Here is a 12,995-nt window from a genome sequence, read left to right on the forward strand (position 1 = left end):
CTTTGTACTTTGTTGTGTTGTTTTATGAGCTTCAATGAATATCAGTGACACCAGTCAGAGTCACAGGTATGTGTCAGAGAAGCAGGGAGACCAGGGTTCACCGATGAACACCCTCTATCCCCCGGAGACCCAATACATCATTTATCTGACAACCCCGTCAATAAAAGATAAAAATGAAATACCAGCCAGGTAGAGACAGTTTTCTTACAGGTGGTCTGTCGTCCACATTTCTGGTTCTAACGTTCAACCTGACTTCACTCGTCTTCAGTCTCATGTTGGTGAACGTCTCCATGAACACAAATACACTAATCCCTCGTTACTCGCGGTTAATTTGTTCCAGGAACCACCTGCAAAACACAAAATTCAGCGACAGAACGATGAACTATTTTATTATTTAGGGTAATTTAAATGTTAATGAACCCCCCCATACTGATACTAAACCACCCTCTACCTGTATTACCTTTTCCCACACTCCGATAGACTGTTTAAAGCACTGTGTGTGTGTGTGTGTGTGTGTGTGTGTGTGTGTGTGTGTGTGTGTTTACCTATTTTGACTCTTATGCTATCACACACACACACACACACTTCTCCTTACGTAGACATGTGGGGCACATGGGACTCTTTGCCCTACGTTAGTGCAGACACCTGATGAGTGTTTATTCCCACAATCCCCTTCTGTCAGCCGTGACTTCAGTCACACGTCTGTTTTCCTCTGTTTAAGTCCATATAGTTGACATGATTGATTGAGGTTTCCACAAATTCATGACCAATTGAGTTTTGTGGACCTCTGGACATCTCAGTGCTCCACCACACTGACCCTGTTTGCCTGGTTTCTACCACATTACCATCACGCCATTCATCCTACTGCAGACCGACGATCGATGGCGGTGCAATGGAGCCAGTTCAGCTTTGATTGATCAGCGCTATTAGCTCCCAGCATCTGGACACTAGATTCTGGAAACGGGGCAGGATGGTGCTGACCCACCAGGAGAGTCTGTGTTGATTTAGACTAGACTGAGACCTCTAAATCTCCTCCAAAACACCTTGTAAAACCACTAACTGCCTCAACAAGATGTAGATTACAATTGATCAGTTTAGGTACGACGGCAAATTTACTAAAGGGTTCAAAGTTTTGGAATTGAATGCTTTTATTTTACAGTCTTTTGTTGGCAGGGATGACTGTATGCTACTTAGGGGATTTTGTTCATCTCTCACAGTGATTCTGTGTTGATGACACATGGCTCACAGCTGCTTTATTATCTCTGATATGTTTGTGGTACTCTAATACGGTACCGACACTGCTGTATTACTTTTTTGACTGCCAACAGCAGAATGTCACTTTTCATCTAAACACTGAATTCAGAGTCTGCAGCCTTCCATGTCAACGGTCACATTATGGTTGTAAAGATTAGAGTCAAGACTGGAATCATTGGGCTGAAAGAAACCCCACAGAACATGGGGACATTACGTGTTAGCTTCCAAGCATGTGCTTAAACTCTGAACATGCAGAAAACAGGCTTAATTACAGGAAGTATTCGTTGCCATTTTTTCCACACAGAATACATATTCTGGTCTCCTGAGTGTGACCAACTGCTAAATCCTAAACTCCATCCATTTCCGGACTTTCTCACTTCATATAATATGTTGTTCATGCATTTCCTCAGATTGTCTCATAAGCATCGTTTATACTGTAACTGTACTATAGAGCTGTTAATTGCACCTCACTGTTCTCAATGAAAGTTATATGGGTACAATCAGGGGTAATTGTTGTTCCACCAAGATAAAAGAGTTAAAAAAACATCAAGTTGAAGACTGTGTAAAACCCTACAAGGTTTTAGGAAAAGACAGGGATGTGATATTGCGGTATTATGTGATGTTATGTCACATTTGATTCAGATTCTACTGCAGGTCACATTTCTGCATCATTACACAAATACACCCCGCAGAAGCAAATGTAAATTGATGGACAAGGTCCTGATTGTAGACTCAGCTGTGTTTTTCAAACACTCTCTAGATAAAGTGATCTCATTGCTTTATTTGATTCATTGTGTCCCACAGAGTGATAACATATCAATGGCTGGACACGGTGTGTTTCTGTCCTTCAGTAGGATAAACCAAACCTACTGGACGGATTTAAATCAAACTTTGTCTGAAGGTTGAGCACACGGCACAGAAAACATCATACATTTTGGAGTGGCTCCATCATAAGAGCCTGGATATGATGTTCCCTTCTTTTCTACTTAGGTTTACTTTTGAAATCATTGAGATGAGTAGAACTTGGCAGAAGGGTTTGAACCGCGTTAACAAGTTAACATGAAATGTGAATGAAGGGGCAGAATCAGAGATCTTTCTGTTTGCTCAACATTACAAAATGCAACTGGATGGATTCAGAGGTTCCCCAGACAAAAGCTTCTGTATTTTGGAATATGTCTTAGTTAAGGGATGGGTGGAAGGTTGTTTGTCTCTTTTATTAGATTGGTGTCTGACAGCCCAAAAGCAGTTTTATGTTGTAAGATGTGAACAACCTTCATCCATTCATTCATCTTCCTATCAACTTCATCTGCTTGCAAGGGAGCTGGAGCCTATCCCAGCTGGCATAGGGCGTGAGGCGGGGAAAACTCGCACACGCACAAACACACACATGTGCTAGCACTATGATGCCCTTCAAGGAACAGAAATGAAGAAAAACACTGAACAGTGACAAAGCCTGGAAAATAAACAGTGAATAGCAATGAAGGTGCTGAGACAAGATTTTCTCACAGAAAGATCTGTGAAACTAAAAAAAAAAAAAATTAGATAAATGTTACCCTGATCAAATCCTGATGGTGATCACACAGCCTCCAAAGACAACAAGGGTTTGTGTAATGGAGCCCATTCTTGTCATCGTTATTTTGCTCTTCTTGAAAGAAAATATTCATGAAGTATCAGTGACTGAATGCATTTCAGTGACTCCTCCTGGAGCTACATTTGGATCAGTTACTGTCTCTTTCTGCTGTTTGGTTCTCCTTGTTGGTCATCTAACCAGCTTTGGAATTCACATAAATCTAGTGTGTAAATAATGTTGGTTGGTTGCTGCTAGAGATGCAGTACTTTCCTTTTAAATTTAAGTTAATGCACACCCAACAGTAGTTCATGTTTTAATGAGGAGACCAGTTTTGATATCCATTGCTCTAATTACATTTGTTCTGTTCTGACCAGGCAATCCGTTGGTGTTCATTGACCACCCAACAGGTACTAGATATAGACCACAGGTGTCAGTGGAGAAGTGATGTGCAGCTCAGTGACCATCGGCTGTCATTTAATTGATTTGTTAATTCATTAGACGTAATCTTGAAGAATAAAGTGAAGGAAATAGTCTATCTTTTACTTTAGTCTGTCTTTCGTGTGGAGTACTGGGTGACTTCCTCTCTGTTGAAGCATCTTTGATTGGCAACAGTCAGAGTCAACCCATAGCATCTAGTCTCTAGAAAAGAGCCACCCCCACCTTTCTGTTTGTCTGCACACACCTCCTTAACACACATACAGATCTACCTTGATCTAAATCTACTCTTTCCACCTCCTTCATCACTAAACTGGCATCATTCCAGCTGATCAGCCCTGGAACACAGGGCAGATAGGCACAAAATCACCAATCTGACGGAGGCTTCAGGTCTTTTCATGGAAGAGCTTTGCAGCGTGTTAACGTTCCTCCTCCTGTCAAACTTCATAACGCTCTCATCACTCTTCCCCTCCCTACAGCTCTCTGTTCTATTCTGTACTCTGTCCACATGCTTACATCCCTTTGTCACTCCAGTGATCAGCTCTGATCCGGGTGGGATATCCTGATAATATGTTGATGATGCCGCAACACACGGCAGCAGAAGAAGAAGCGGGTCTAGAAAACGAACGAATGAATGAATAAATGAATGAATGAATAAATGTAGATTTTCAATTTTCTAACATGGTCTTCGGTGTGTCAGGATACATCATTAACATACACTATGTATGGTTGTATGGGAGAATTTCAGCAGTCGTTTTTGCATTTTGTGTCATAAATAGATTGAGTTGAACTCTATTTCTCTGCCCAGCAAAATTTTTTAATCTTTGCTTTATAGGTTAAAGGTTCCATATTATCTTCTTTTCCTTTGGGCTTTTCCCTTCAGGGGTCTCCACAGCCAATCAGTGTCCTCCATCTAACCCTGTCTTCTCATCCTCTTCTCTCACACCAACTACCTTCATGTCCTCTTTCACTACATCCATAAACCTCCTCTTTGGTCTTCCTCTAGGCCTCCTGCCTGGCAGTTCAGAACTCAGCATCCTTCTACCAATATATTCACTATCTCTCCTCTGGACATGTCCAAACCATCTCAGTCTGGCCTCTCTGACTTTATCTCCAAAAACAGTACCATATTATACTCATTGTTATTAATTTTACACAGCTGTCGGACTTCCAACTCCACTCTATTTGAAATGTATCACCCCAAACTAATCCGTGGTCCTAAGTTTCAAAAGTCAGAAATGAGGGGGCATGAACCCGCCTGCCCCAGTCACATTTACTTTTTTAACTTTGCTACTGCTTATGTTTTTTCTATTTTTCTTTTTATAACTGATAATTTTTCTGCGACAATCGTGATAACGCATGGACATCCTGGACAGTTATGTTTCAGCTGAGGGTTCCATGCTGTTCGTGCCAACATGGGATGGTACCAGAGTGGTAAGAAGAAAGGTGGAAGACTTGCCGTTCTCCAGAATTACATTGAAGTGTTTGTTAAAGGGCTCTGTCCCTATTATCTGACACGTGAGTTCTCACATTTCTGATGGTGACTATTTAAATCCTTCAGTCTGCTAAACTTAAATTGCAGTAAGGAGGAGGACGGATAGAAATTAGGACCCTAAAACCTGTACATACCTGTGTTTTTATTGTTATTCTCTTATCTATTCTCTATTATGATTTCCTTTTACCTCTTCATTCCTAAATTGTCCTTATTCTGACATTCTCTGGTTTTTCTGGAGTAGTGTGACAATAGCAATTCCCCTTGGGGATCAATAAAGTATTCTGGTTCTGATGTACGTACCAGGTGCTTCCAGAGATAAGAACAACTGCTGATTGATGTCTAAATGTTCACAAAATGTTGTATTGAGTTCACAAGTTCATATTTTGAGGCGCATCACATCTGAGTAGTTCCCCTTTCTGCAGAATCCCACACCTATCAGCACATCTCCAATACTCACCCCCTCGCCTTGACTTCATCATACATAAAAACAACAATGTGTGTGTGTGTGTGTGTGTGTGTGTGTGTGTGTGTGTGTGTGTGTGTGTGTGTGTGTGTGTGTGTGTGTGTGTGTGTGTGTGTGTGTGTGTGTGTGTGTGTGTGTGTGTGTGCGGGTGCCTATTTAACTCCACTTCAGTGTATTAGATAAATACCAGCTGCCTTCCACAACTGAACACGTTTGTGTCTAGCTCTGAGCCCAGAACACTGCTACCTTACTCACGGACATGAACTTCACTCAGGGATGAACACACCTTTAACTGGAGAGAGCAGGATGTGATGATAAATATGGACCTGTTAATTAATGACCCCTTCTGTTTCTAACCCTTGTGTGTCATGAAGCTGAGGGGGGAACCCAAAAGCACAGTAGTAGAGGGGAGTCCAACCCCATAATGTCTTTCAAAAGCAGACTTCCTGAATTCCGTCCTACTCGGTCTTGAGCTAACACTGGCCCGTTTTGTCCTCCACTGCTCCAGACTCACCCACTCCCTCTTCCTCCAGCCTTGTCTGCTCATTCTGACACACACCTGTTCCTGGGTTCTGATTTACCTGAATTTTGATAACACCCTGTTTGCCCTCGATCAAATCGTCGTTTGAGCTCCTGCTGGCCTCGTATCTGACCTTTGTCTGGTTTTGACTTCTCTGGGTTCTGACCTGACCCTGTTTCTGGATTTTGCCTCAGCCTTACGCCTCTGTACATCATTTGGCACTGAAATGTAGAATTGAACAATCTGCACTGATTTTGGATGAAACCCTGCATCCTGAAACCTGCTTCTCCCCTATAATTCCATGTGTGAGTCTTCTGGTTGCAGGACACCATTGGATAATTTGCTTACGTTACACAATGTCTCCTCCTGAATTTAGATTAGACAGTCCATTCAAAGCTATGAGCATCTTAATGAAATAATGTACTTTGCGATGCCCAGGTATTTTATTACATTTTTATCTCAAGTTGTCTTCATGTTTGGGATTCAAAAGAATTATTAACATATTTACTTTGAAAATATGTTAATAATGAGGACATAAAAATATAAAATTCACACAAGTAGGTCAGGGGTTAGAGGCAGGTCAGAACGGTTGTACAGCCCATAATACTGCATCACATTAACAATCTCTTGGGATTGTTAATGTGATGTTTTCAGTATGGAGTTTGCATGTTTGTCCTGTGTCTCCATGAGTTCTCCAGATTCCTCCCACCACCACTGATATGCAGCATTGATTCCCATAGGCATGAATGTCAGTGTGATTGGTTGCTTGGCTCTCATGTGGTCCTGTGAAAAAAAAACAGCTCCTTTTTTATGTCTGCTGCGATAGGCATCACCCCCCAGGACCCTAAAGATGATAAGCAGTACAGAAAACGGATGTATAGCTGGGTTACTACAGCTCATGTGTTGGTCACATTCCTCATAGACCTCTGGACGTGGAGGACATGGAGGTCACCAGCTCAGTCCAACAGGACACCATATAGATGAGCTTCTTCCACACAGTTTCTTATTCTCAAAATCCTGTAAACAATTACAGTTGTGTGGGTTATTAATTCTCAGGTGATCACCTGACTTGAAGTGGTGAACTTGCGATGATTATTTGCACAATATTTTGAAATCCTGAGTCAAGTTCTTCTGCCTTTTTCTTGTGACAGAAATGGGTCACAGGAGAAAGTGCTGTATTTATGTTTCTCCTTTCACTCAATTTTTTGAAGACAAGACGATCAGTAACTGTCAGTAATTTTATCGTCTCTTGCATCCCAATCTGGAAACTTTGGAAAATTTGCCAGTTTATTCTCAGGCCACAAAGAAAGACAAACATCCTTTCACACACATTCACACGTTGGGACAATTTGCTTAAGTTGCATGTGTTTTTGTGATGAGAGGAAGCTGGAGAAGCTGGACAGAACCCTCACAAACACAGGGAGAACATGGAACCTCCACCCAAAAAAGCCCCCGGTGGAATTGGACCAAGTACAGTGGGCCTTCGCGCATTCGTGCGTCAACTCACGCAACTTCACCTCACATGTATACTGGTTTCAAATCCTGATTAAACACGTTTGATGGGATAGGGGTAGGTCTGATTATTCTGCAAGCAGGTATGGAGGTTTAAGACTAGATGTGTAAATCCAGGTCACTCTAGGGTGGAGAAGGGCAACAGTCTGGCCTGTTGTAGTACCGTATGTTGTGAAGGATCACTTTTTTGATCAAATTATCAGGATAGACTTCTTACATAAATACAGGATGTTTGTGTTGATTAGTCACTGATATTACTAATTAACACCATATGATTTGTTATTATATATCACTAGCAGGAACCCGTAGGAATTCCACAATAAAACAATAATATCAGACTCATGACAACAAATGTATTGGTATTATAAACCAAGCGCACCAACGTAGTCAAAAATCAAGGTGGTGATGTAACAACTTTGTGTTGGAAAATCCCTGTTAATGTTTGACTACGTCGGGTGAGCTTGGTTTATAATACCAATACATTTGTTTTATATGTTTGGTATGAAGTCTGATATTATTGTTTTATCGTGGAATTTCCACGGGTTCAGTGCTTTTAGTAGCACTGCAAGAACATGATTTAATTTACATTAACAGGCATTGATAAATATAAATACATAGGCTACTGTATCCCTGAATCCATCACAGAGTTCTCCACCAGGGGGCGGTGCATCCCGGTCTGACCCAGAACTGGCGTTGTCGTCTTTGGCGAGGAATAAATGAATGAATGAATAAATAAATATATAAACTGTATGACTCATGAAGAAAGAAACAGATGAACAAACTTCCAGCTGTCAGCATGTTCATCAAGGCGTCTTCGACGTGAAGCTGTTCTACGTCGCAAAATAGCCGGTTATAACTCTGTCCATCCTGTGTGTACATGTAGACACGGGTCACACACACTGACCTCACAGTGGTGTTCGTCACAGGGAGACGCCCCCCGGACAGAAAAAGTTTGGGTTACAGCGTCCACACGACAACGCAGACCTGACGTTTACAAAAAACTTCACTTTGTCAGCGTTTTGGTCCTGGATATCGGTGTTGTCGTCGATGCCTTACGACATATTGATCACGTGATTCCTTGTGGAAGATGCGCCATGATTGGTTGGACGCTTGATTGACAGGTAGTGGGTGGAGTTGTTGACAAGGTGGTGAGACTTTCACATGAGCTTATTCAAATATATAGATGGAGAGATTTTTATTTATTTATATATTGATCTTGTTTATATAATCTTTGCTTCATAAAAAAGACACATTCACAGATTAAAACATGTCACTATGATGATTTAGAAATCCTGCACTTTTTTTCCATTTTCTAATGTTTGAATTTCATAACAGTGTAAAGATCAACAAATTATTTTACGTTATTCAAAACTTGAGTGTGTTGATTGTCCATTTTTACTGCTAAAAAAAGAGTTTTCTATATTAAATTCCAACATTATATTCTTTTGAATCCATGTCACAGCTGTCAGACGTCTCACTACTCTGTATTCTAAATGTATTGCCCCAAACTGACCCGTGGTTCTGAATTTCAGCTGTCAAAAAGTCACTCAAATGAATTCTCCTGAGAACAGGCCGTTTCTGGCCTGTACCATTTCATCTGCCTTGCCTGCCTTGTCTGTTAGCATGTAGCATGGCATATTAGCCTAGGCTAACGTTAATGGTGGATGCAATGCTATCGTTCACTATGACGAGGTCACACCGTGAATATGAACACACCCACATACACACATAGCCAGGCTACAAATACATAGACAGAGACACACGGCTGAAGGCAGAGATGCTGGTTGATGTCAACTTCATTAACATGAAACCTGCTGCAAACGCCATTGCAGAGCAGAAGATAGTGAGCTAACTAGTTAGCCAAATGTCTTTCCCAGTTATCCAGGTCATGGTTATCTGAAGCTGTTTAAATCAATCCACTAAACTTTAACAAACTTCAAGGAACTTTCTTCAAGTCCAGTGGATTGATTTAAACAGCTCTGGATAGTTAGCCAAATACAGGCTGACTTCACCATACTCAGAGACAACTGTAAATAAGATAAAAACTTGGCAACACTTACCTGTGGCCCAGGTGCAGCTGCTGAGTCCTGTATGGGTGAGAGTGATCCTTTAAGAAAGATCAGTGTCGAGGCAAAGTCACTTTTGTACTGACCTTCATTGCTAAAACAAGCGAAGTGGTTCGAACGCAGAAACAAACCGGCGCGTTGTTAGTGAGTAGTATTTTTTTTGTTATACTTTTCTGATTCCCGAAGAGAAATTGGTAGAATTTGGGAGGAACACTATGGACTCACAGACACACCTGTCCAACTGCTTGTTAATACAAATTTCTAATCAGCCAATCTTGTGGCAGCGACTCAATGCGTTTAGGAATGTGGTTATGGTCAAGACGATCTGCTGTATTTCAGAAACTCACTGATCTACTGGAATTTTCATACAAAACTACATCTGGGGTTTATGGAAAAATGGTCTGAAAAAGAGAAAATATCCAGTGAGTGATAGGAACATAGAGGTGCATCAGGCATCAGAAGTGTTATTTGAGTTGTTATTAACAAATACTGAACAACTCAAATAACCACTTGTTACAACCAAGGTATGCAGAAGAACCTCTCTGCCACAACACGTTGAACCTTGAGGCAGAAGACCACCCCTGGTGCCCCTCCTGTCAGCTAAGAACAGGGAACTGAGGCTGCAATTCGCACAAGATCACTAGAATCAAGCAAAATATTTAAAAATCATTGCCTGATCTGATGAATTTTGATTTCTGCTGCAACATTCAGTTGGTCGGGTCAGAGTTTGGTGTGAAAGCCTGGATCCATCCTGCTGTGAATCAACGGTTCAGGCTGGTGGTGGTGTAATGGTGTGGGGGATAGTTTCTTGGTAGACTTTGGGCCGCTCAGTTCCAGCTGAGCATCGTTGCTACGCAACAACCTGTCTGAGCATTGCTGCTGACCATGTCCATCCCTTTATGACCACAGTGTACCCATCTTCTGATGGCTACCTCCAGAAGGATAACGCCTCATGTCATAAAGCTCAAACCATCTCAGACTGGTTTTTGAACATGATAATTAGTTCACTGTCACTAGATCTCAATCCAACAGAGCACCTTTGGGATGATGGGCAATGGGAGATTAGCATGATGGATGTACAGCCAACAATCTGCAGCAGCTGTGTGATGCTATCATGTCAGTATGGATCAAACTCTGAGGAATGTTTCCAGTACCTTGTTGAATCTATGCCAGTAATGATTAAGGCAGTTCTGAAGGCAAAAGGAGGTCTGACCCGCTACTAGCAAGGCGTACCTAATGAAGTGGCCAGTGAGTTTATATATGTTGAAGAACAAGAGAAAGAAAGAAGAAATACACTTTAATAATCCCCTTGGGAAAGTTATCTTTTTTCACACTGCGTATATATGTGTGCATCTTCTTCTTTTCCTTTCATCTTTTCCCTTCAGGGGTCGCCACAGCGAATCAGTTGCCTCCATTTAACCATGTCTTCTGCATCCTATATATTCACTATCTTTCCTCTTTACATGTCCAAACCATCTCAGTCTGGCCTCTCTGACTTGATGAACCCCTAAAACACACTCACGCCACCAGGGGCCTGTAAGCATGCAAATGTATACACAGTAGGAGGCAGAGTGAGGGGCAGCTCTTGTGCCAAGGCCCCAAATGAGCAGCTTGTAGGTGGAGTGGTGTCTTGCTCAAGGGTGCCTCAGGAGTTAAAGTGACACCTCCCACTCCCAGCTCACACTCCAAATGTTTTTGATCCACCCTGGGCCTTGAACCCGGAACCTTCCGGTCCCCTGTCCAAGACTGAGTGGACTGAGCTATCACCGCCCTAAAATGTAGAGATAAGAAAAATCTGTTTTTTATTATAGGGCCCCTTTAACTGACAGTAATGCTTGTCATGTGAGATTGACTGAAGAGAGCAATACGAACCTTTAAATTAGATTTATATAACGCTTTTCTAGACACTCAAAGCAGTTCACAATGGTTTCATTATTCATTCACTCCTCATTCATACTTGGTGATGGTAAACTAAATGTGTACCCACAGCTGACTGGCAGAAATACGAGCGCCAATCCACCACCAGAACAATCACACATTCACACACCAGTGAGTCCATCACTGGAGGCAAAGAGGGTAAAGTGTCTTGCCCAAGGACACAACTGGAGAGAGGGGATTCGAACCGACAATCCTACGATCATTGGGTGACCTGCTTTACCACGGGAGTCCCTGCTGCCCAAATATTAACTTTAATTCAGATGAAAGTGTCGTTCTTTGGCAGTCATGAACTAGTCTATTGCGTTAGTTGGTTATCCGCTTTCATCCCCAGCACTGAAAAGAGAAATAAAATGTTTGTCTCTAACTAACTGTTCACTCATAAAATTGTAATAATGCCCTTACTAAACCTAAAGCAGTGGTTTCTGCTGGGTGACTGATGCCTGTTGTCTGCTTTGCTTGTGTTTTACAGGTAGGCACTGTCATTAGAGCGACTCCACAGGGCTCCAACCCAGTCGGATCTCTGACCTGAGCAGCTGGTTTCCAGTAGATGGGAGCCGCTCTGCAACAACAACCCCACTCCATCATCCCTGCCTCTGTTTACAAGTGTATCGGTCCAGGAAAGGAGACTTTCTGAGCAGAGCAGTCTTTCCAGAGTTGGTCTCTGTCTGAATGTCTAATGTGACCATCAGGGCTCTTTTTCTTTCATTTGGTCTCTGATATATTCTGTGACTCAAATGTTATAACCAAAATTGAGTTCACTCATCAGAAGTTGGTGAGACACAGACTAGGGTGTGTCCTGCTTTAGGATTCTGTCCTATTCATCTCCTAACTGTGGTGTCTTATTAGAAAACCCGATAAAGATCCAGGGTCATACTAACCTTTATGTTTATTTTATTATTTTTTAAATGTTTTTTAAATTGAAGTATACTCAATGATTATCAGGTTATTTTTCTGTAATTTATTTAATATGCTGTAGTGTTTATTGATATTGGTGGATGATGTTAAGCCAAATTTATCTTGTCAAATTAAAGTATACATGTTAGAGCAGCAAAAGTACCTGCCTATGTTGTCTTCTGTTGGCATGAAGGGAAAAAACAAAAAACAGGCACTGTTATTATTATTATTATTATTATTATTATTATTAATAATAATAATAATAATAATAATAATAATAATAATAATGTAATGTTCATTTTACATAAACTCAATTTTTGGGGGGTTAACATGCTTGAAAATTGTAATCAAAATTGTAATATTTCTCCATGCTCAAAATTAGATGTGGCACAGGGACTCCGTGAACATTTCAAAAGAAACACAGACGTGTTTGTTTCAGCAGGAAGTCCACTTTAGACCTATTAATACTCAATTTAATCAGTAGGAGCAGTGAATCTGTCGTTAGTTGCTCCAGGCTGGATGTTGTTTCCCTGAGTTGTTTCGAAATATATATGACATCATGCTGTGTAGCTATAGGGTCAAATCCCACAACCCATCATCCTCCAGTTTCCACGGTGGTCCCAATAATATCATCTTTTCCTCTGATATTTGTCCTTCACTGTTGATCTTCTTCCTGTCATATTGGAAATACTGAAAGTTGCTTCGATCAGCCCTATTCCCCTCAAAAGAACTTGACTCACCTGTGCAAAAGCGTTTCATTTTTAGTAGAACAAAAGTAAAACAAACACAAAACAAAGAGAAATGCCTGTGAGAGGTTTCATTTACTTACTTTGTTTAGGCATTTATGT

The 12,995-nt window shown here is 41.2% G+C and overlaps 1 protein-coding gene across 1 annotated transcript in view; it reads left to right on the forward strand.

The window, feature by feature from the left end:
* tsnare1 (T-SNARE Domain Containing 1) overlaps window positions 1-12,255 on the forward strand; it is a 157,804-nt gene extending 145,549 nt beyond the window's left edge. The window contains exon 12 of the mRNA XM_068324314.1: window positions 11,723-12,255. The gene's annotated coding sequence lies outside the window, so the exon portion shown is untranslated. The remainder of the gene's footprint in view (window positions 1-11,722) is intronic.
* The last annotated feature ends 740 nt before the right edge of the window (window positions 12,256-12,995 follow it).

This window comes from Antennarius striatus, chromosome 9 (genome assembly GCF_040054535.1).
Source record: "Antennarius striatus isolate MH-2024 chromosome 9, ASM4005453v1, whole genome shotgun sequence".
NCBI lineage: Eukaryota > Metazoa > Chordata > Actinopteri > Lophiiformes > Antennariidae > Antennarius > Antennarius striatus.